Consider the following 25184-nt stretch of genomic DNA (forward strand, 5'->3'; position numbering starts at 1 on the left):
AGTTTCTTACATAGGTCATGTACCCCTTCTCCCTATTCCACCCCCTTTACCAGATGTCTCACTTCTCACTCTCTGCTCCTCCTCACAAGGTGCCAGGTTGTCCCAGGGAGCAGAGCAAAAGGCCTCAGGTGGCTATGGCTTGTTGCATTTATGCCTTCTGCATTTTGCCCTCCACACAAGAGCATCCAACGTGTTTTCAGGATTGTTATATTTATTTATTTATTTATTTTTGAATGTCTCTATCCCACTTTTAAAAATTACTACCTTAAAAAACAACCGTTAAAACAAGTTAGAACAATAAATAAATAAATGCACAAAATGCAAAAAAACCCCCAACCCCAACAACTTATTGCATTTGAAAACAAGCAAGGGGGCTTCCAAACTTATTTCTAGCAGGAGGGTGTTCCACAAATTGGGGGCTACTACCAAGAACACCAACTCATATGTCCCCACCAAACAAATCTCATCAGGTGGAGGGACATGCAAGAGTAGTATTGTCCTCTCTAGACAATACTATATGGGATATATTGGGAAGATGGGCCCAAACCATTCAGGGCTTTTGATTCACACCCAGAAACAAACTGGCAACCAGTGCAGTTGAAACAACATAATACTGGTCAAGGAATAAAGTAATAAAGGAATAGAACTGAGCTGAAATAACATGGGCATATAACAATGGTAATGTCTGATCCCAGTCAGAATCCTTGCAGTGTAGAGGTGTGCATAAAACTGGTTTTTCCAGCTCGGTTTGAGTTTGAACCAAGCTTGAGATGGATCCCCTGGCTCAAGTACTGGTTCTGTTGAGCTGATCCATGGGTCAGCTTGAGCTCAAGGTTCAGCCATAGGGAATAATGAGGATTCAAATTCCCCTTGAGCTCCAGTTTGGGAGGTGGATCTTTGCTCCCAGTGGGCCTACTCAGCAGAAGAGGGAGGCCAGCTCAGATACCACCTCTAGAGCAGAGCTGGCCTAAAGATCCAGGCAGGAGTGGGGCTCTTGATGGCTATATAACACTTTCAGTTGGCACCAGCCTTTTGCTGGTTCAGCAGCTCTTTTTGTGAGCTCATGCCTCCAGCTGCCTTGCCTGACCTAGGCAAAGACCAGTGGCTGGATTGTGGAACTGTCTACTCCAGGAGAACCATCAGGCTCCATCAAAATGGAGATCCATCCATCCATCCTTGTCATTTTGTCACCTCTTGAAAACATGTTTATTCCAACAAGAATTGGAATAACTTTATGGGGGTTATAATATTATTTTATGGCAGTTATAGTATGTGTAGACATGTTTTAGATTTCCACAGGCATGACACAACTAAATGCAAATAGAACAGTTTGTTTTTCAAGGTAGCTACAACAGCGGCCTCTAGAGCTATTCACTGAAAGAACCAGTGCAGCCATCTTACAATTTCCTGCTGAGAGCTTTCTGTTCCCAGACTCCTCCTCCTCCTCTGAATATTAACTATGGCACCCCGATCTAGAACAACTTCACATCTTCTTATCAAAAGAAGGTATATTATCCCTGACTGTCCTCTATGGATATTCTAAATGACTTTTGTTTAGTCTGCCACCTTGTTTGTTTTTTATTTGGTTTTTTATATTGTTCCAAAAAATTGGGATCTGATTGTCTTTAATTTCAACTATTAGCCACAGTTTTCTCTTTAAAAAAAGGAAAGGTGGGATAAAATATTTTTTACAGACACATTTTTTATATCTTTATTATGCCTTATTTTAAATGAAAAAAGTTTCAAACTGTTTAGCCTTTCCTTATATGGAAGGTATAAAATAATCATTTCAGCTGCCCTTTTCTATATGTTTGCCCGGTTTATGATATCCTTTTTGAGTTGGGTACCCACACAGTATTTAAATTTAGCCACATCACTGAGCCAAATGTAGCCATAGACATATATTTGACATTTAAAAGATTTATACCCTACATTTTCACAAAAAGTGCCTCATAATGGCATGAAATTAGCATCTCTGTTGTAGCACCAAATACACCAAAATGCAAAAGCCACAGCAGAGCCAGCTGACCTGGATGGGAATTTGTTCCTGGTCTTAGGAATATGTGAAGGTGATAAAATCTCATTATGGTACTACTTAGAAGGGATACTCTCCCCCCCCCCCCCACCGCCCCACATGCCCACCTTGAAGCCAATAGCTTGACATAGTGTGGTGTTGTTGTTGATGATGATGATGATGTTGAAAGAGCTTTCATTTTAAACCCCTTGAGAACACTCCCGCCTCCCTCCTTCTCAGCTAATGCAGTTGAACTTGGGATAGATTAGATAAGGCGGCAAAGGGTCTATTAAAACATCATTGCCAAAGAGCTTTATAATTCACAGAATGCAAAATCTCTGTTGGGTCTCTGCAGGTTTCTCTCTCTCTCCTTAGGCAGCTGTGTAATGTCCATAATGGAAAGGTGGAAGAGAAAATACAGCATTTCCATTTTAGATTTCGTGGATCTTTAACCATTTTCCAATGAAAGCTTTGGGATTTTAGACCAAAATAACTATGCTGGTAATGACATCAAACAGTTAAGAAAAAGCGAATTAATGGTGTTCAACACAAGTAATCATGTTAAATAGTAAAATTATATTTCTTAAAAACTTAAATCCTCATATCTTTTGGAATGCATTGTATTGCAAGATGTTGGAGTAAATTAAATTCTCCCCTGCACTCTAAAGCATCAATTTCCTTATGGTAATTATCTGCTAGATTGGATCTGTCAGTAGCAGGGAAGCATGCCTGACATTATACCCTCTTTACAAAAATGATTACAAAAAATTAAGACGAATGAGGAAAATTAAGGCTGGGGCTGGTAAGCCTATAGAAAGCTCTCGTAGATCACTTTACATAAGGTACCATTGTGCTGCAGGCCTCAGCTTTTAATGACTAGCCATATAATGAGTTGAAGTCCATTAAAGTGCCGCAAAGGTAACTGAAGATCACGGAGATAAGGACTCAAAAAATGATTTTTCAGCCAACTGGAAGCAATTTATTATACACAAAAAAACAGCTCTAAGTGAAATGCCTGGATGGATGAGAAAGTGTTTGCAAGTTGACAGATGTCCTTCCTGGGAAAGTTTTTACAAATATGATAGGATCCAATTTTTTGTCTCATTTGATTTCCCCCTTCCCCGCTTCTTTTTGGACATTAATTTCTCCAAAAGACATAAAGAATGAGAAAGGCTGAGCGATAGCACTCAGCTTCATTATGCCACTTAGAAAATAAATTAGAAGCCCGCATAAATGACAGGATGGGCATTTCTTACATACAAAGCCTCTCAGAAAAAACAGGCTGATTTCCAACCAATTCCTTTAATATTGTGCCGAGAGTTGCCTAGTCCAAGGGAAAACAACCCAGAGAGTATCCTGCTGAGAGGATCCTGAGGGAAATTGCACAGTTGTATACAGTGGGTCATTCTAAAAGGAGAGGTGCTGCGTGGGAGCTGGGTTCCTTGACTGGCAGCTCCCACCCTCACCCCCACCTCAGCTATGTCGCTGGTTAGTAGTAAGGAAAAGGCACTCTGCACATGGCCAGAAATGCCCTTGTTATTTCAGTCACATTCCATTTCAGCTGAAGCTTCCCTGCTGGTTTTGTCACTTTGGCAATGTTTTTTTTACCCAGCATTCGTGGCTTTCATACTGTGCAGCACACCACCGATGGAATCGCTTCCAGTCCTAATGGCAGCAACATCGCTGATAGTGGTGACACAATACTGAGGAGCCACAGAGGTCTTGCAAGCTCCATAGCAGCAAAGATATGGTTTGGAATCACACGGAGGAGCCAAAAACACACCCACCTCGACCTTCCATCGGTGGGGTGTTGTGTAGTATTTAAGCTGCTGTGTTTTCATGGTTGATTTTGAAACCATCAGGGCAACAACTTTGCTTTTAAAAAAAAATGAAAGCAGAGAGATTGCATCATTTCACACTCTACCTTCTGTACTTCAGTATGGATACAAAATACACAACCTTCTTGTCAGCAATAAAGGGTGGATGCATGTGAGCAGCTGCACATGTGTTGTGTGTGTGTAATTTAGTGCATGGCCTTTTAACCCATTTGTTATGGCCATTTGACTATCAATAAAAATTCTATTCTATTCCATTCCTTTTAACCCTTGCTAATTGGACCAAGAGGCACCTTCTAAAGTGGTGGCTCTCTTCTTTCTTGCAGGGGGAGATCAATTATTCATGTCCACCATCAATGCAGTGTCATGCTAGTGGCCTTTGCTGGTGTCTGACTTGTCTTACCTTTTTGATGGGGAGCCCCCTTGGGACAGGAAACTGTCTTCCCTATTTTTTACATAAAGTTCTTTGAGAACTTTCTTTCTTTCTTTCTTTCTTTCTTTCTTTGGAAAAGCAGTGCATACATATTCTTAATAATATGAATTGTATCTGGGGCCAGATTCTTTGCGGACTGCTATTCCCATGTATTTCAAAGGAACACACACCCAGTCCTATTTGTGTATGTGCTTCATGCTTGAAAGAATCAGTATCTTTTGGGAAAAGAGAGCACTTGAGAGGAATGGTGTGTGTGCTTGTGTGTGTGTAATGTATTTTCAACATTATGTTATTCACATCACATTAACATTATTATCTACAGATATATAGCTGAGCAGGTATTACTGGAGTGGAGAAGCAAGTACACAGCAGACAGTTTCAAATTGAACTCAAATATCAGCAACTCTAGACGTAATATGAAACCGGAGTTAAACGGGACAGAGGTTGGAACTCCATTACGTCCAAATTCATGAAACCGTGGTTTCTATCCAAAAGGGACCAAACGTTTACCTTGCCAAACTCCAGTTTGACCCTTTGGTCTGCAGTAAGGTTCACCGCTGAGACCTCCGGTTTGGCCACCGAAGGGTTATATCTGAACCTGGATGCTGCCATATCTGCAGTTTCGTGTTGGTTTTGAAACCACAGTCATAGAGGCAGCAGTGCTGATCTGCCCTGGGATGTGGCTGCTCTATGCATGCTGGCCACCCCTCAGCCATAGCACCATGCCCCTGCCATCCTCTCCTCTCTTCCCAATTCTGCCTGGCAACAGTGACATGTTTGGATATTTTTAAGAGACACAACCCTTTTGTATATTCCTGGCTTTCTGCCGCTGTCAAGGGGGAATGGGTGCTCCCCACCCTGATTTGGGTGGGGGTAAGACAGGGACAACGGGAATGCAGTCCTACCCATGGCTGTGTATATTTCACCACTCCAGCCAAGCTGATGGCTGTCCATTCAGAAACATGGGTGCACAGCACATAGGACTGTGCTACAGCACCACATCCCAGCAGCTCCCCCCCAAATAGATAACTGTGCTCCACAAAAGTTCCCTAGTGCTTATGTACCTAACACAGCAATGCCCCTTGCAGAACAACCCATGCCATTGTCCCAGCTACACCCAACAAAGGCAGCCTGCCATAAGAAAAGTGCTACCTCCTGCACAGGTGTACTGTGCATGAACAGGGGTCACCGTTGCTGGAGTTCCAGGCAGATGCAAGGTGAAGTAGTTCCCTTAAGGAGTAGTTAGCTTAAAAAGCAGATAAGGAGTTCCTTAACTACTCATCCTCTCGCAGCTGGTTTTCCAGTGGTAGCACCCACTCTCCAAAAGGCCTGTGGTGTTGTTTCCTACAGCCTCTGCATGGTGTTGGCATGCATGAGATCCAGATAGAGGACCTGCAACCACTCTTGCTGGCCAACCTCTTCGAGATGAAAGCCAGGTCTCTCTGCTGGACTGTGGGATCCTTGAGGGGGCAGGACTTGGAATTGAGAGCCCCAAGGACCAAGGCCTGGGAGAAGACCTTTCTGAGGAGATGTTAATTCCAACATACCTTCCCCTCACCTCGTGGGTTGACTCTACAATGGAGTGTATCTCCACCTGATGTCATGACTGGTCCATGGGTTGCCACAACAAACTGGGTACAGCTGGATGATAGTGTGGCGGCTGAAGGGGTGGGTCCCTGGCAACACACCCACAGGGATCAAGGTCGTGTGGTGCCAGATTGCCCAGGTGAGTGAAACAGTGTCCTGTAATGGGTCGTGCGGTACTTGGGGGGGGGGATGGGTGTAGTGTGGTGCCCGTGGCTGGTAGCAGGGTGGAACTAGTGGCTGGTGTTCTGGGGAGGGGGGGCTATTGTGTGTTGCCTGTGCATGTTAGCAGAGTAGAAGTGGTGCTTGGTGTTCTGGTGTGGGAGGGTGGTGTAGTGTGGTGCCTGTAGATGTGCTAGTCCCATCTTTAGGGGGGTCATGGGGGGTGAGGCATTGAACCAGAGTGGGGTGGAGGGGTGTGTGTGTGTGCATGCAGGGGTGCGTTATCTGCCCTGCACCAAAGCAAGTACCTGTCTGGAGTGGATGGCATGGGGAGGAGGGGGCAGGTAGCAGATGCAGAGTGCTCCTCTGACTAGATGCTGAGCAGGAGGTTGCAATGCAGTGGGCATGTCTGAACCCCACATTTCATTATCTTGTTTGAAGAGCATTAGCTATAGACCCCCCACACACACATATTAGCAAACCCCTGCACAGAGCTTGCATAGCAATGCCTGTACCCACTCATCTGAAGCCCCCACAGTTTGCTGTCCTCCTCTAAGAAGTTTGCAAAGAGGATGTTGTCTTTATGCTACTTTGAATACATCTTGTTTCTTTGTTCTAAAGACTGGTGTTCACTCTGTGAACACTCGAATAATGGGTGTGGGTGGGTGGGTGTGCTTCTGGCAACGCGCAAGGTGTTTAAAGGCACTCCTGAAGGAGCATGGACTCGCCAACAATTTCTTGAAGGGTCTAGGGGAAAACACAAAAGGGAGACAGGCTTGCCCCTTCTACCTAAAAAAGCCGAAGAGGCTCCTCTGGCAAAAAGGGCATCTAGGGTCCATGGAACTTTGTGGGTGGGTGGGGGTAGAGGGGGACCCCACACAGCTAGGAACAAGAGGGTTAGACTCCTCAAACAACCAAGGAGGGTTTTCTGGAAGGGAGCAAGAAACAGGCCATGCACACACATCTTATGAGCATAGAGCTGGAGGAGGCTGTGCTGGGCCTAGAACCTGCTGTCTGGAAAGATGTCCCTGACAGGTCACAAAGAATGGATGCCCCCTCCCTCCCACCCTTGAACACCACCCCTTAGTTCCTGCTGCTGTGCAAGTTAGGTGGGCAGGCACTCCTGTCCACCCCCGCCCCCGGATGCCCTGAGTGGGTGGCATGCATAATCCAAGCTTCCACGAGAGCATGCACCATTACACAACCTCCCTCACAAGAGAGGAAAAGCTTTGCCGTGGCGGGCACAGCACCCACATTGCACATGGTCTTCAGCACTATGGAGGAGGAAGCAATACACAGAATCCAGCAGAGGAGATACAGAGGAGGGCTCTGGGATGTTTGGGACCTCAGGGTACAGCAGCTGCCGGTTTGGAGGCTGCAAGGTTCTTGTCGGTTTCCAGGAGATTCAAGGCGATGATAGCGTGTTCAAGGACAGCCGTTGAAGCAGCCTAGAGACATTCGGCAGATCTCTCCTCTGCTGCATTTATTCTAAATGCAAGCGTGGTGCTACCCCACACACCTGGCCAGTTGCAGGGAGGGTGATGAGCGTTTTTGGGGTTGGATGGGGAAAGTGAGGACATGGGATTCCCCTTGTAAATGGGGGGGAGGGTGGTGAGCAATTGGGGAGGGGGGTGGATGGGGCAGGAAATAACATGGGATCCCCCCTGCCAGTGGCAGGGAGGGCAATGGGAGGTTTTTTGGGAGTTGTCTGGGGCTGGGATGGGATCCCCCACCCCACAGCAAGACTCACCGTATATAGCAGGGACTCCGCTGGGGGCACATAGTGCATGGTGGGCTTGCTTTTGCTAAACCTGGAGATGCATAGATCCATGAGTCCCACTGAGGTATTTGGCAACCATGGAGGGGTGATGGCAAGCGACCCTTCCCCAGGCCCCCACCCCTAAGCTGATCACATGCAACAGAATGCACAGAGCCATGCTCTACCTCAAAAGGGGATAGTGCCCCCCTGCTATTTTGTCTGCAATCCAATGTTCTACAGCAGTTTTATCAAGACAACATTGCTCAGAGTACAGTGAGGAAGGGGCTAAGTTGTCATTGCCCTGAGGAAGCTGCCCAAAGAAGCCGGAGAGAGCCAAGCACGATCGACATGGTCCCCTTTAGAATCATGGCCAGTGGTGAGCACCTGGACATCGTACTGACACTGTGCCCTCAGTCTGGGGATGCAAACAGCACACGGGTGCCTGTGATCTGCCATGGCAGTCGAAGAGTAGGGAGGGGTTCCCCTCTCCTGGAACCGGAGGTTGGTGGACTGCAGTTTGATGGACATCTGTGGCACAATTTACAGTTTATTATTTATTTATTTATTGTTAAATTTCCATACCACCTTTCATTAAAAGAATCCCAAGGCAGTTTAAAATTGAAACGGCGGGTTCCCCAACCTCCAGTTTCGTGTTACGTCTGAATTCGGCCTGTGACTCAACAATTTTCTCCCTTCACACTTCATACTCAGACTGCACAAACCAATTGCATTGCTCGTCCTTCATATTCGTATTGCTTGTCCTTCCTCCCTGCCTATTAATTAGCATTTCTTGTGAGGTACCAAGTTATACATTGAAAGATGAGACTAAGACTAATGGCATGTGTACACTACAAACTTAAACAAGTTTAATAGTCATTATCTCTCCCAGAATCCTGGGAACTGTAGTTTTGTGAGGCACAGCAGGGAGGAGTGTCTGTATTGGCACATGTATGGTGCAACACTCTTTTTCTTTCTTTCTGTCATTATCAGTTTTGTACTGAAATCCTTTTAAGGCCTCATTGGTTAGATGTACACCCTGCAGAGAGCATCACCACTTCAACTGTGTAAATATCAGCTTATTTATTGTGTCAAACTGTTTGTGGCTAATATAATTATATGCTTTTTCACTGATATCTGATCTGCTAATTAGCTGGAAAAACACTTTGATTGGGGTGACTGCTTAGCCAAATTATTTAATAGTCCCACAAGCAAGGCTGTCAGCAAAAAATATGGAAATGACTGCAAAGGAGGTTCAGTTTTTGAAAAAAATAGCACGTTAATTGTGCTCCCGGCTAGGTGCGCTAGATGAACATGTCCATAGGAAATGTAATATGGTGAAGACACAGACAAAAGATTTTGGTTTGTTTGTTTCAAACTGGATTTAAAGAAGAAGAAAAATGAAGATCTCTTGGGCTCTGCTTGTTAAATCCAGATGTCTCTGTGAACTGCATTAATTTACCAACAAATTAATACTGATGGATCTTGTATTCTGCCCTGCTGTGATAGTGAGACTTGAATTGGGAACCTTGTGGTCAGAGGCCTGGGCCTAATTTGGCGAGTTACCTAAAACTGTGTACACTCAAGCTGCAAAGCCCTCTTCAGGCACAGTAGGAAAGGCTCTGGATTGGCCAGTTCTGGTAAAAAGGCTGCTGATCGCTGAAGCACCAGCCATCATGGTTACAGCGCTTCCCTATTCACACTGAGAGCTCTGTAATCATGAAGGGCGAAGTGGAGGGGATGAGCGACAGCGTGGGGTGGGACTTTCTACCCATTTTCAGCTGCTGTAACTGGCTGGTCTAATGTCTGAATAGAGCTATGGTCTTTGATCAATCGGGTTTGGCAGGTGTTTGTAAGCAGTACTAAACTGAGTGTTGCATTCTATTCAGTAATCTTTTGCAGTTTGTTTGTTTGGACATTTCTCCTAAGGGGGATCCTGTAGAGAGTATGAGGCGGTTCTCATGAGCAGCCAAGAGTAAGCTAAGGCAGACGTAAGGGGTATACTCATGGGTCAAATGGGCCGTAAGCCAGAATTTGGCTTTTAAAAAGCCAAATCTGGCCACCTAGCTGTGTACCTTGTATTTTATGTGCATAGCTACATTTCCATGATCTGTCCCCACGCACAGGGCAGAGGTGAGGATGGTGTGCTGGGTGAGTGAGAAGGGCAATGGGTCAGATCTGGAGATAACTATCATCTGATGCAGGGATTCTCAAACTTGGGTCCTCAGGTGTTACTGGACTTCAACTCCCATAATCCCCAGCCTCAGTGGCCTTTGGTTGGGGATTATGGGAGTTGAAGTCCAATAACACCTGAGGACCCAAGTTTGAGAATCACTGATCTGATGCAATCTGGCCCAGTCTCTCTAGCAGCTGTTAAAGGCTCAGTAGCAAAGCCAGGAGAGAGAGAGAGAGAGAAGAAGGTAACAACCTTCGCTTGAACTGCTATTGGTAGCTTAATAATAACTGTGCAAATAAAATGGAGGGAGGAGTCTTTCTTCAAGAGGAGCATTGGGGGAAGCATATTAATTTCTCAGTGCAGCCACATTTCCTAGCCCCATATAAGCCAGTGGCTCTTAGCATGGGGTTGTGGCTGGATGGGGATACAGGTCAGCCACCCTTGTTTAGGAGGTAAGTATTGTTTGATCTGGTTTTAGATTAAGCTTTTTCTGGCTCAGAGGTAAATGGTGGGGGAAACCTCACTGGTTTAACTTCTGTGAGTAGTTAGAGGAAAGATGCACCTCTTACTTTTGAGAAATTACTGTCTGTATGCAGCTGCAGTGTGTTTTTGTCAATGTTCTTTACTTAAATGAGGCCTTTCAAGCAGTTGTCAAATGGCTCACTCTGGGTTAGCCTGAATCCCAGCACAGATGGCCTCCTTTGCAAATCCTTTGTAGCTATAAGGGTTCTGCCTCTGTAATCACGTTTCTGCTCCTGATCATTTCTTTTCTGGGAAAAATAGACTTCTAAATTCAAAAGAAATAGATTGAACCTCACTGATTAACTTATGCTCTCCCATCCTCTTTAAACACATTATTTTCTCCAAATTCATTTTTATGATGTCAGGACCAGGGACACTAGTTCCTCCTTACTCCATCTCATTTTCAACCATCCATTTGTTTCTGTGTATTGTTTATCCAAGAGACATTTCTCTTTCACTTGGTAGATTCATTATGAAATAATTCTCTGAGAAGATACAGGCCACTGATTTTTTGCAATTTGCATCAGCACACCCTTAAGTTATGTTGAAGGCTAAGCTTTTTGGTCCTCTTGCTTCAGAAGTACATTAATATTTCTGTGACCTTTACCAGGTGGCAGATGAGAAGCATTAGGAATAAAATAACAAACTCAGAGAGATGGGGCACTTGAAATTGCATATCTGTAATCCTGAGCCAGGAACAAGAGGAAAAATAATCTCCTCTTTACAAAGTTGAAACCAAAGTTTAAAATAATTCTACTACTCTAGGCCTATATCTAAATACTCAGACCTAAGGCTGCATCCTAATGGCACAGCAGGGAAATGCTTGACTAACAAGCAGAAGGTTACCAGTTCAAATCTCCACTGGTATGTTTCCCAGACTATAGGAAACACCTATATTATGCAGCAGCGATATAGGAAGATGCTGAAAGGCATCATCTCATACTGCACGGGAGATGGCAATGGTAAACCCCTCCTGTATTCTACCAAAGAAAACCACAGGGCTCCGTGGGCGTCAGGAGTCAAAATCAACTTGATGGCACACCTTACTTTAAGCCTGCATATCTGGGACCATATCTAGGGCAGCAAACTTAAATTCATTTCCATGGGAGCAAGTCTCATGGCACTCAGTAAGATTTACTTCTGCATAAACATGCCTAGGCTCATGCTGCATTAGTTATAAGAAACAGATGAACCATACTCACATGCTATATTAAGTGAGTGTACAATCCATACAGTGTATGCATGTACAAATGTACAGTTATACACACATTATATTCAATGCAAGTACAATGTACCCTACATTTGAGGGGCTCTTTACCCAGACACACTTTTAAAATGAACACAGTTTTATAGCTGCTTCCCTCATACAAAGAAAACTTAAGTAGATATAGCTAAAGATTTATTCAGAAACAACTCCATTTTCTCATAGGAACATAGGAAGCTGCCATATACTGAGTCAGAGCATTGGTCTATCTAGCTCAGTATTGTCTTCACAGACTGGCAGCAGTTTCTCCAGGGTTGCAGGCAGGAGTTTCTCTCAGCCCTATCTTGGAGAAGCCAGGGAGGGAACTTGAAACCTTCTGCTCTTCCCAGAGTGGTTCCATCCCGAGGGGAATATCTTACAGTGCTCACACTTCTAGTCTCCCATTCATATGCAACCAGGGTGGACCCTGCTTAACTACGTAAGAGGACAAGTCATGCTTACTACCAGAAGACCAGCTCTCCTCTCCCTCTCTTCTCCTTCTTCTCCCTTTTCCTTTCTGATTCCACCCCCACACTTTCTACAGGATCCCCACTGGGACAAACTTTTCAACACACAACATAAAAGATTACTAGATTGCATAGAACACACATGTATAGTAATCTGCATAAAAACATATACAAGACATCTGTATACAAGTATAATGTAATGTCTGAAAAGGGCTAGGGTTACTGACCCAAATGGCAGTGTTTCCGTTTTCTCCACTTCTCACCCCATTAAATTCTGGTGCAACATACCTCATGACCTGATGCCATTACACAGTAGGCCCATTCACACAATCATTTGAGAGTGGGTTGGAGGTTCAGGGGGCTCATACCCCAGTTGCACCAGATGATCAGAACTTCTTATGGGTCTGCAAATCCAGGGAACACATGGGTGAGGCAGGCAAGACCTTACTGCTGAAATCGGGAGCTGGAGCTGAAAAGACGTTTTGGTATAACACACGATCATCAGTTAAACAAACAGACGCACACAGATAAATACTCTCCTCCGTTCCCCAGCTATTAAATGCCATAGACCTGATAATATTCTGTTCCGTAACTGGTGGAGAAATAATGGGGGGGGGGGGAGGGAGAAGGGAAACCATCTAATTTTTATCAAAGGCTAATGAAACTAATAGTTTCAGCCGGTGCCTCCCGAGCATTAATATCTGGTCTCAATTTCTCGATAATGTTTATGATGATTGTGTGAACTAGCCCAGTGTGTTTCCTCACTTCCACTCCATACCATTGGTTGTTCATAAAGAATATACATAGTTACACTCTACTCAGGATTTATTAGCGCTGAAAAAGCAATATAAGCAGTTGCTACAAAATAAGAAAATAAGAAAAGCAAAAATAAGAAAAGCGAAGCTTAGAACTTCCTGGCATCGTTTGATAGTGGTGTCCCAATCAAATAACTCAGCCTTGTTTTGGCATCTTATAGCCCCACACTTGAGTAATAGCTCTTTTCTCCCTCTATTCTGGTGGACATGTGGGAGAATCATTTCAGGTGTTCATACGCGCAGGGTGCCTTCTGCACTTTTTTAGGGTAGATAGTCTAAAGTGCCATTAGCAGAGCAAACTTGTTTGTGTGGGTCGGAATAGATTGAAATTATACAGCATGTTTTGTTGTATTGCCCCTTTTATAAGGACTCTCATATTAAGTATATCACCCCCTTATTGTTGAAATATCTGGGTAGGTTTGATTGGTTTTATATCATGTTACTTCTTTTAGATACAAACCAGTTTATAACTTCTACAGTAGCTAGGTTTTGTGTGGCAGTGGTGAAACATGACAACAAATGACTCTGTCATGATCCATTTGGTTCTGAATGCTTTTGTTCTTGCTAAATTTTATGGTTCTGAATGTTTTTGTTCTTGCTAAACTTTATATAGCTTATCTTTGATCGTAAATAAATGTGGTTGTTATATGCACAGCATAACACGCCCTTTACTGATTTGGAGCTTGATGCTGGTCTGCTCCCTCAGTAGGCATGCAGTTCTTGGTCAAACAGCTCAAACCCAGCAAAGCTCCTCCGGGCAATGATTATATTATAGCAGAAGTTTAACACAGTAACTTGGAGTGATGGATTCCATTTTTAATCTCCCTCTTCACATTCATAGATCGTACTGCATTGGTCCCAAGGAACTGGGGCTCAGCTATAACAATTCCTATGTATTAAAAAGGCAAAAGGGATATGCCAGCCAATTATCACCCCATCAGTCTCTTGAGTATAATAGCAGGTTGTATGCTAAACATCTAAATGGCTTGAGTCTGAGCACATTTTTTCAGAAGAACAGCTTTACAGCTGGCCACTCCCCATTCAACCAAGTCCTTATTTTGCAACATCTGGTTGAAAATTATACAGCTAATTCTGGTTCTGCATTGTATGCTGCTTTTATTGAATTTAGGTTTGCGTTTGATCTAATTTCTAGAGCTAGGTTGTGGTGAAAGCTTAAGAACTCCTCCACAGATAGGCACCTATCTATCTATATAATACACTAAGGTCATATGTGGCAAGCCCTGACCACAAAGTGCATTACCAATTGGAGGTAACAGAAGCAGAAGCACCATGCTGATTGGGCAGTGAGGATTCCATATGCAGATAGGGATGAGGGGTGGGTAGGGGGTGAGTGAGTGAGTGAGCGGCAGGGAGGGGGTGAGTGATTGAGCGAGTGAGTGAGTGGAAGGGAGGGTGTGAATGAATGAGCAAGTGGTGGGGAGGGGGAGAGAGAGTGAGCAGGTGGGGAGGGGATGAGCAAGTGAGCAACTGAGTGGGGAGGAGGCAAGCAAGTGATCAGGGAGAGAGTGAGTGGCGGGGAGGGGAAAGTGGGTGACAGGGAGGGGCGAGTGAGCAGCAGAGAGCAGTTGTGAAAGAGCAAGCAGGGAGTGAGAACGAGTGATGGGGAGCGGGCGAGTAAGCGAGTGAACAGCAGCGAGGGGGCATGTGAGCAAGCAAGCGGTGGGGAGGGGGTGATTGAGCAGTGGGGAGGGAGTGAGCAGCGGGGAGGGGCTGAGTAAGTGAGCGAGGGGTGGGGAGGGGGCAAGTGAGAGAACAAGCAGGGAGTGAGAGAACAATCGGTGGGGAGGGGGCGAGTGAGTGAGCGGCCGGGAGGGGTTGGCTCAGAGTGGGTGGCTGACACAGCAATAAAGCAGGGGCTGTGGCAGGGGGCAAGGAAGGCAACATGTCCTAGTGCACAGATGGTCTGTGAGGGTTCAGCTAGTTGATTATATTGTATATACTTTATGAAAATTACTGTCTGAAAATTTATTGCAGTGCTCAAGGCCAGTTTATTAAGAAATACTGACATGGAGGGGTGTTAGGCAAGGTTGCATATTGATGCCATTATTATTTAATTTAATACTTTGGTATCTTATTTGAATAATCTTGCCCATCATCCCCCAACCCTGCAGATAAACATATTGCTTTATGTGGATGATGCAGTACTACTGTCCCAGATCCAGGCTGGTTTAAAATGACATTACACTCTTTTTGCTTAAGATTGCAATGAAGAAGCCTTAGTGATTAATTACACTAAGACTAAGATTCTTACTTTTGCTAAGCACCCAAAGGTTCATTCTTGGCAACTGAGTGGCCATGAAATGGAACAAATTAAGATCTTTAAATATTTAGGTGTAGTTTTCTAAGCCTCTGGCAGATAGAATACCCATTTGGATTATGTTACACAAAATGCCCAGAAATTGGCCTCAGCTATTCAGTGATTTTACCACTCTGGAGATGCACTATTTATCCCAGTGGTAATAAAGTTATTTGTTGTTAAAACTCATGCACAACTTTTGTATGGAGCACAACTTGGGCCCTATGATAATGTTGCTTGATTGGAGGCCGTGCAATCTAAATTCCTAAGAAATATCTTTCAAATAGCATGATGTGTACCCAATGTGGTCCTCCCCTGGGAAGCCAGTGTAACTAAGGTGGTTATGGTGTAACCGGGTTACGGTTAAGCATCCTTGTTTATTGGCTAAGAATGTCTTTCTTTCCAGTAGGATTATTTCCATTGACACAAATTGACAATTTTGGCACATGGTGGAAAAGATTTTTTCAACAGTGAGCAGTCAATCTTCTATCTTCAGGCCAGCAAGATACTTAAATCGAATTACAGTGCCTATGGAGGGTTTTCATTTTAGCACGTTTTAGAGTGTTACAGCCATAATGGAAAGGAAATATAAGAAAATTCCATATGCAGTCTGGCTTTGTCCTTGTAGTATGGGTGCTATTGAATTATCGGCTAACGTTCTTTTATATTGTCCTTTTTATAAGAACATTTGCATGTGTTTGATACTGTAACTCCTTTTTAGTTAACTTTCCAGGCCGTTCAGATTAATTTTACCTCCAATTTTTATTATCCAATCAGAATGACTTAATCTCTGCTGAAAATTTTTGTTTTATTGCTTATAGAATTAACCAAGAGCTGATTATTATGTATTCGTTTTTTAAAAACAGTGTTAATTATTTTTAATTGTGTTTTCTGGTTGTTGATTCTAGTACCATTGGCTGTTACTGGCAGGAATGGGGAAACCCACAGCATAATAGTCAGGCAACAGGAAGCTCTACTAACCTTTACAAAAGGGAAGGAGAGAACTTAGTATGGGGATACCATTTTGGGGGACAGCCCTATGTTTTTGGCAATGCTTATGTATGTATGTATGTATGTATGTATTTTTTTTTTAAAGAAAATGTATATTCTACTTTAGATTAATATGAACTCAAAGTGGTTAACAACAAAATTATTAAATCAATAAACATCAAACTACAAACATCCCCCTCACCAAGAGTTGCAGAATAGAATATCAAGTAGAATGACTTTTAACAAAATGGAAAATAGCAATAAATAATAAAGGGCAAATAGTCCTTTAAAAAAAATCAACAACACAGAAATTGAGGAATTTACTTAGGCATGTGTGTATGCTGAGAGTAAAGTAACTTGGAGCCAATTCATAGTTTCAAATCAATATATAAGGCATTTATTAGAGAACTCCATTCTAGATAGGAAAGTGAGGAGCTAGGATCTCTAATCTATCTAGCTAGCTGGATGCAGATGGATTCTGCATCTTCTCTGCACACATGGTACAGGGAGAGGAGCTTGCCATGTTGCAAGGTAGTAGGAACAGCAGGAAGAGAAGAGAGGGAGGAAGTTAATTCCTAAGAGTACCAAACTACATTTCAAAGGGATAGTGTCAGAGCTGTAGAGAAGGGATCACCAATGTCTTGACCCTCTAGCCCTCTGACTCACTAGTCTGTCCTCCACTGTCACTGAGACAAGAGACAGCGCATAGTCCTTAACTTCAAACAGGCACCACCACCAAGAAGGCCCTCCACCCCATGATACATACCACCACTTCAGTCAGCAGGATAATGCTGAGCAGGACCTCAGATCTTGAACTGCACAGGAGTGCTCTCCTTAATGTATCAAGCTCCCAAGACATTTAGGGCTTGAAAGATAAGAACCAGCACTTTATATTCAACCTGGAAATAAAAGAGCTAGGGTTAAACTTTTAAAAATAAACTTTTTATTTCATAGTTTTTGAAACAAAACCATACATCAAAAAGAAAACAAAATAAAATCTTCCACACATAAGGTTTAATACTCAAAACAAAAGTGGAAAAATACTTCACATACCACATGGCACATGTCCAAAATACCAAATCTAAATGAAACAAAATACAGTAAATCAAATCTATACAAAATAATTTCAATAATATAAAATAAATCTTTAAGCCTTTCTGGTTTAGTGTATGCTTTCTTACAAATATCTATATAATGTAGGAATGGCAAATGTTTTGATGTGACAGGGCAGCCACGTGTATTTTACCCACATATAAATCAATGGTGGGGCCCATTATTTCCATAAAAAGGAGTGCTTGGGGGAGGGGAGTGAAAGTCTCCGCTCCCCCGCCTTTCCTTTCCACCATGCTCCATTGCTTTTGCACAGTTTTCTTCCAGCCTGACTCACCTCTGGTATCAGAGTTGGGCTGAGAGAAAACTGCTTAAAGCAATAGAGCACAGCAAAATAAGGCAAGGAAGGGGTGTTTTGCCCTTCTCTCCCACATGCTTCTTTTTAATATAAAGAGTAGATTTATGCCACTGATTTATATGTGAATATATATAGCTTGACCCTTATTCTAAGGGTGGATTCATGTCAATTTTTTTGTATACACATAAAAAATATTAGCTTATACATCTACAAAAATAATATGTGAATGGGACAAATGTGTTTGGAAACACATGTATCACATATACATACCAATCAGAGAGCCAGAACTCCAGTGTTGGCTTACTTTTCATTAAAAGTGGTTATTGTATAGTTTGGTGGGGATCTTATTGTTTCTTGTTGGTTACACCAATCGGAGAGCTAAGGCTGACAGTACCTCCTTGTCAAATGCACACTTGGCTGTAAACCCAGGTTTGCTGCCATGTAATGTGGGAAAAGGCCTTTGGCTATATTAAAAACAAAACCACTGCTGTTGTTCACAGCACACATGACAGAATAAAACAGACTGGAGATTTAAAAAACAACATCATCCACTTGATAGAGGGTTGCCATATTCTGGCTTTCCAAATCTGGGTGCCTAATTTGCATATTATGTAAATTGGCTTGGAAATAATTTTTGAGCAGAATAGTGACTGCATATTTTGCTCCATAACTCCACTTCTACAAGGGCTAGAGCTTAGCTTCAAAAATAAATAAATAAATAAATAAATAAATAAATAAATAAATAAATAAATAAATAAATCTGGGCAAATCTAGGTGGGCTAAGCAATCTGGGTGAGATACTTAAAATCCGGGTGAAATCTAGAACTTCAGGGTTCATGGCAATTCCAGCATGATAGAAGGCATTTAATCTGATTTAAAGACATATTCAAAGTGCCAGGCAAATGCCTTGACACGAAATGCATTCAGGTTAATTTATTTCAACATCTGCATGTTAACTAGTGAAGGTTTCCTTACAAATTATGAGTGGGGTGGCTTTTCTCTTTGTGTGAGCCAGTTTCAAGATCAGATCACTTTCAAGTAATATTTTACACATGAAAAGCAGACTATTTCTTCTCAAGAGCAGTCTGTGTAGCAGTTGTTTTTTCAGTGGCTTAACTTCACACAGGAAGTCAATCTTGTTCCTGTTCAACCCTGTTCCTGTTCATTAGTGACGCTTTAAAAAGGGAAAAACACACTAACTTAGTTTTAAAAGGGAAAGACCGACAACTATGGTCTGGTTCAGAATTTCAGATGTATGTTCTCAATCTCTCAACCACATGAGATTATGAATATGCTGGCTTTTGCACTCCTTTCCTCACCTCCCCCATCTGTGCACGTCCCTCACTTTCTCTTCAGAGCCAACCATGGTGCAGCAGGATATGTGCATGAAAGTTAATTCATTGTTATTTTCTGTTAGGGCATGCAAACCAACATCTAATGTTGGTTTGTGCAGTCATAATGCTGAAGGTGGAGGGAGTGGGAGAGGGAGCTTCTAGGAATTTAATAATCTTATGCATATTTATTTGGGAATAAGTGCCATTGATCTCAGCGAGATGTACTTTTAAATGTGCAAAGAACAGTAACTGTAACTGAACAGTTAATCATTTCCCCCCAAGAAACCCTAGGAACTGTAGCTCTGTGAATGGAGCCAGGGATTTCTAAATCTCATAAAGCATTTTTAGTTGTATTAATGCACTGGGCAGCTCACCATTAGCTAGTGTTGTGATTTTTTCATCCTGCGTGAAGTAGCTTGTTTTAAAAGCCTGTCTAAAGATTCACATTTCCCTGGCAAAGCAAAAATGCTCTCCCATTGGTTGAGGAGACATCAGTGCTATTCAACAACCTGTTCATGGCAGGTCAGAAGCCTCAATCGATCATGTTTGCGACTAGTTTTGCACTGATTCTTTAAAATAACTGGAAAAGGTTTTGTGAAAGAAAATTCAGGAAGTTTGCCATTTGTAGGCTCCGGAGTCCTGCATGATAGCATGTATGTTTGTGGGCAATGAAGATTACATAGGAGTGGAGATGAGGGGAGTGAAGACCACAAGGTTAGTATTAGAGCTGTTTCTATAACTCAAAAGAAATCTCCCCTTCAAAATATTGCCCACTTACATGGTGTGCCAATGGGGAAATATTTTTTATTTCTCTCCCCCTTAAAAAAAGGAGTACCTGTAAAACAGAGAGTAATTTCTGTCAGGCCTGGTGAAATCTGCCCCTCACTGCAAGAGAATGAGAACTCTCTTGGAAAATAAAGGGCAACCTTTATTACACTTGCATGATTTAAACTCATGTGTCCAAGGTAGATGGGGCCTGTTCCCTTGTATCACATTGTTGTGGGAAAAAGTCCTCTGGAACCTTGCCCTCCTGTTTGATTCAGCCACTTGTTCATCCCTCTATCACATGGATGGATTCATTCCCAGCCTGTTAATTACACTAGTACGTGAGCCTATATTACATATTACGTCAGTGTCAAACAGTACATAAAATCAACAACTCGGTTTCCTCCACTTCTGGGACTAGCTCTTTCCAGGCAGCTAGTCCTGCGATGCTCCCACGGTGTCTGGATCTGTTTCCCACTCACCTGCAATTCTCTGAAGTTTCAGGACTGGAACTTGGTTACCTGGTGATGACAGCTGCTTCTGGGGAGGGCACCTATGCATTGCTCCCGTGGGGCTGGAGCTTGGTCTCCAGTGCTGCTGTGCTTGCTTCTGTTGGGGGGTAATTTCACCCTTGCCCCCTAAAACTTTTCACCGTGGTTTCAGAGATGTCCTCCTCTGATGCACTTTCACATAAGTCAAGTCTCCTTCCTCCAAGAATGATGCCTCTCCTGTGGCGGTATGGGTGAAGTTTCGTTAACTTGCAGATAAATAGGATCTAAAAAAAGATTTTGGTTAGAGCAAGACAATACTTTATTTCTTCTTCTGTGGACCATAAAGATTTTGGAGGACCAGCCATGTGCTAAGGGCAATCTATTAAGATTTTGTAGGGGGGGGGGGGGGGAGTCCGGTCCGCTGGTTGGGCATGGCCCTCATTATCAGGGGGCCCAGAGCTTGGCTGAAAGGAAGCAAAGTCTTAAGCTGACAGAAAACCTTGTCGCTCTGTTATTTAAAATAAGGTACCTCATATCTGGGCACCAGTTCATGGACCAATTTCTTAAAACTTTGGCTGCGTCAGCTTTCCCACAGGGGTAGGCTTCAATCCTTCCTAGAGAATTACAGACTATAACTAAAATAAATGCATAACCTTGATGTGGTGACGACTGGATTAAGTCCATGTAGAGGCTGACAAAAGGTCCTTGTGTAGGTTTCAAAGCCACTGATTGTTTTTACAGGTTTGGATTTGTTGTATGAATTACACATTTCACATTTTGGCTGCAGTAAGAAGAGACATGGTGGTATAATTTGAGATGAAACCAATCTTTAAAAAGCAACGTGTGCATAGCATCTCTTCCCACATGCTCCCATCTATGATAGGTGTGTAGGGAAGGGATGCTAACTGGAAGTACAGGTGGCCAATCCTGTTTCTCCAGATTGGGTTTTGGTGCAAACAACTCTCTGCCTCATCCCATGATTGTTTCTCATCTTCTGGGGTCTGATAAATCAAGCCGTGTTTCTCATCTTCGTTTCTAATCTTCGTTTCTCATCTTCTGGGGTCTGATAAAGCAAGCCGCAGTTCAGGAGGACTGGGCACTCTTGTTTCTTTATAATTACCATGTCTGTTCTTTTAACAAGTTCACATTTTGTCACAAAACTGAGTACAACTCCACAAACATGTCTAGAATTGGTCTATATAAGGGTTGTGCATTTTTTTTCCTGTTTTGTTTTTGCCCCGAATCCAGAACACCCCCCTTTTGTTCTTTGTTCGAAACCAGCCAATCCGAAACACCCCAATTTTGTTCTTTGTTCGAAATTGCAAAATCCAAATCTGAAACATTCTGGATTTTAAAAAATGGCCCCAGGGCAAAACTAGTGGGCGGGGGTAATAGTGCCCAATGGGTGGAAGCTACCACCCACATCTCAGAGGAACTGGGCAAAGGGCTGATTTTTTGTGAATTTTTGAAGTTCAAGATTTTTCCCATAGGGAATAATGGAGGTTTCAGCAAAGGTATAGCTTCATGTTGGGGGGAAAGGAGTGGCCCAGAGCAGAGTTGGGTGGGTGGTAGTGCCCAGTGGGGTAAGGAAGCTGCCAGAATTATTTCAAAGGAATTGGGCAGAGGGCTGATTTGTAAAGATTTAATGGCGTTTACGCATCTTTAAGGTTCTTCCCCATAGGGAATGATGGAGGTTTCAGCAGCCCCATAATTGCACTTGGGGGGCACCAGGGTGGCCCAGAGCGAGTGGTAGTGTACAGCACAGAGGGTGCCAACCACCCCCATGGGTTATGTTGTTTTTGAGATGTTTTGAGTGTAGATTCTCTGGTAGCATATAAGAATGGATTCATGGTTTGTTGTTGAAAATCTCATATGCTACCAGAGAATCTGCACTCAGAACACCTCAGAAACAACAGAACCCAGCACCCCATGGGTTAGCAACCCATGGCGGTGGTCGGCACCCTATATGCACTACAACACCACTCACTCCCGGCTACCCCAGTGCCCCCCCAGGTGGAGTTATGGGTCTGCTGAAACCTCCATTATTCCCTATGGGGAAAAAACCTTAAAGATGCGTAAACTCCAACAGTTCCTAAGAAATCAGCCCTTTGCCCTATTCCTTTGGAATCTGGGTTGTGGCAGGCACCCCTTGGGGCAACCCAACCCACTGTTTTGCCCCTCAGACCCCCTTTCTGCCCCAAATCTGCCCCAAAGACATGTAAACTTCAGAAATTCTTTAAAAAACCAGCCCTTTTCCCAATTCCTTTGGAATCTGGGTGGCAGCAGGCACCCATTGGGGCGCTACCACCTGACCCACTCTTCTGCCCCCAAAGCCCCATATCTGCCCTGAATCCACCCCAAATAACATCAACATCACACATCAACAACAGCAGAGCTTTGCAAAGAATAGGCAGATTTCCAAAGGTCATGCATATCCACAACCCCCCCGCCCAAATGCAATTGATCTACACACAACAGTGTGAAACAACAATGAAATGCACATTGTCCCATGCAGTGTGCACACTGCCCCACTGGCCAATGAGGGTAAATTTTACCCTTAAAATTGCTTAAAAGGAATAATGAGCCAATTGCTAGCAGATCAGCCCATGCTTTCGCTGGCCAATCTGCAGGCTGGAAGGACTGGAAATTCAAACAGATGTCAAAACTCAAAATGGAGACTGAAGGAGAAAGACTTTTCGTGATTTCAAAATGGAGTTCCGAAACAGCCGAAACAACAAAATATTTTGTATCCGAAACAGGGATGTTTTGTTTTGGCTACAAAATGTTCTGTTTTGAGCATTGGGTGTTTTGTTTTGGCTACAAAACAGCCGAAATGGCCTGTTTTGTGCACAAAACGTTTTGTATCCCAAATGAAACGCACACCCCTAGTCAATATTCATCTTCCCTCCCTTTACCAAACAAGCCTTTTCAACTGCTTTTAGCTCTGCTACCTGAGACAATTTAGCTCTGTTTTCAACTTTTAATACTCCAAAAGTATTACAAACAGCATATCCAGGCAAGTCAGGATTTTGTCAAAACAAAACAATACAACCCGCCCCCCCACACTTGCAAACAAACATCCTGTAAAATCTGCACGTCTGCTCTTGGATTGAGTGCATCATATAAAGCAATCATACGAAGCAATCTGACCCCACCCCTCGCCAATTATGTTGAAATGCATTGAAGATTGTTTGAAATCTCTGGTGCACCAGGTCTGCATCATCTCGCAAACTCGGGGACCAAGTCCGCTGCAGCAAATGGGACATGACTATAGGATGCACTACTCCATTGTTAGTGGGGAAAGGGGTAGGTTCGGAGAGGAGCCATCAACTGGGGAATTTCCTCCCCATAGGATGCCATCCAGAGACGTAACCCAGAGACGTAAGTTTTTGGAGGTATAAAAATATGTTAATAATAATTTTTTTTTAAATCCGAGGTGTTTGGTCTCCTAATGCCTGTTCAAGGGCAGTGGAGGGAGCCTTAGTGGCTGCCTTAGTTGCTGTTTCTGGGATAGAAGGAGATTACTGCTCATGCATGATTTTGCTCTGACAGGTAATTTCCATGAGGTCTCCCCCGACTTAGGCTGCTGCACCTGCTACTCCAAAGGAGAGCCCTGACCTGGTGTGAGAGGGAGATCCTAAATCTATCTGGGACTGGATGTTTAGACCTGCTCCATCCACCACAGGACCAGCTACGGGAAGGGGAAGAGGTGCCAGGGGAATAGCGCTAGGTCTCCACCCATCCTCCTGTATGGAAAGACAGGAAGGAGGGAGTGGAGCGATGGCCACCTTTGCTTACTGATAGGACTGGAAAACCGCCCTGCTCTCTTCTCAGCATCTGCCCAGACGTACCAGTAATCCATTTGCCCGGGCTGTGGGACCTCCAGGAACCCTCGCAAATAGCTGAGATGCTTATGCTCAAATGACCCTGTCACTGGTCACTGTCTTGCAGGAATCTCAAGCTAAATCCTGGCCATACGGAGGTGCAGAGAGTGACCATCTGTGCCCAAGACAGACCCACAGTCCCAGTCAAATCTCTCCAGTTTTTGTACATGTACACCTGGGGAGTTCCTGGGACTAACACTCTGTCTCTTCCCCATCCTTCCCAAGGAATCCTTCCTAAGCTACCTTGAACCCAGAGCATGCACCTGATTCTCATTGTGGAATCTTGGAAGCTGTCCTTTCCTTGCCCAACCCGTGTGTGTGTGTGTGTGTGTGTGTGCGCGCGCGCCACGAGTCCCAACAGTTGGTGAACTAACCGTTTGGCACCGGCTGGTTGTCACTAGATCCTCCCAGGTTCAGGCAGTCGCAGACAGTCCCATCTGGGGTGCCAGGAAATTGTTGCGGGGAAAAGTCCTCTTGAACCTTGCCCTCCTGTTTGATTCAGCCATTTGCGTTCATCCTTCTCACATGGATAGAGAATCGGCATCTTGCCAGAACCAAAGAGGATTAGACAGAGTTCCGGCAATCATACTTGTTGCCTGACTGAATGAAGTCAAATGCAACAAAGATGCATGCTCAAAATAAGCTTTTTATTTCAGGATCATGAAAGACGAAGTACAAGCCAGAGAGTCTGGCTGATACTGCGCATTGAAGCTGCGCAGTTGACTAATTTATATAGATTTCAGCAAACAAGCATATCAGTAAAGCAATTAATACATGTCATTGGTAATTAAGCATACACATTCCAAAGGTGCTATTTAAAGCCTGGGAAGATGAGTTACTACTTGGTCTTTCTGATAACCTTACTCCCTATCAGTATCTGGTGCCAGGGATGTCTATTTTTGCTTGAGTGAGGGATTTGGCTAATGGACTAGTTGCACACTTATATTATCTATCTCCTGGCAGGTTCTGGCATTTGTTATTTCTGGCC

General features: G+C 43.6%; 1 protein-coding gene across 8 annotated transcripts in view; it reads right to left on the reverse strand.

The window, feature by feature from the left end:
- Window positions 1–2983: 2983 nt before the first annotated feature.
- Window positions 2984–25184, reverse strand: part of SPATA48 (spermatogenesis associated 48) — a 65665-nt gene continuing 43464 nt past the window's right edge. Inside the window, exons 11-14 of one of the 8 annotated variants that reach the window (XR_008309780.1) lie at window positions 20343–20549; window positions 17368–17395; window positions 17081–17213; window positions 10109–12661 (exon numbers count right to left, since the gene is read on the reverse strand). The gene's annotated coding sequence lies outside the window, so the exon portion shown is untranslated. Of the gene's footprint in view, window positions 3890–7969; window positions 8316–10108; window positions 12662–17080; window positions 20550–25184 lie in introns of those variants that run through there. The other 7 variants (XR_008309775.1, XR_008309776.1, XR_008309779.1 and 4 more) reach the window with 7 other exon arrangements.

The sequence above is a fragment of the Hemicordylus capensis genome, chromosome 6 (assembly GCF_027244095.1).
Source record: "Hemicordylus capensis ecotype Gifberg chromosome 6, rHemCap1.1.pri, whole genome shotgun sequence".
In the NCBI taxonomy this organism is placed as follows: Eukaryota; Metazoa; Chordata; class Lepidosauria; order Squamata; family Cordylidae; genus Hemicordylus; species Hemicordylus capensis.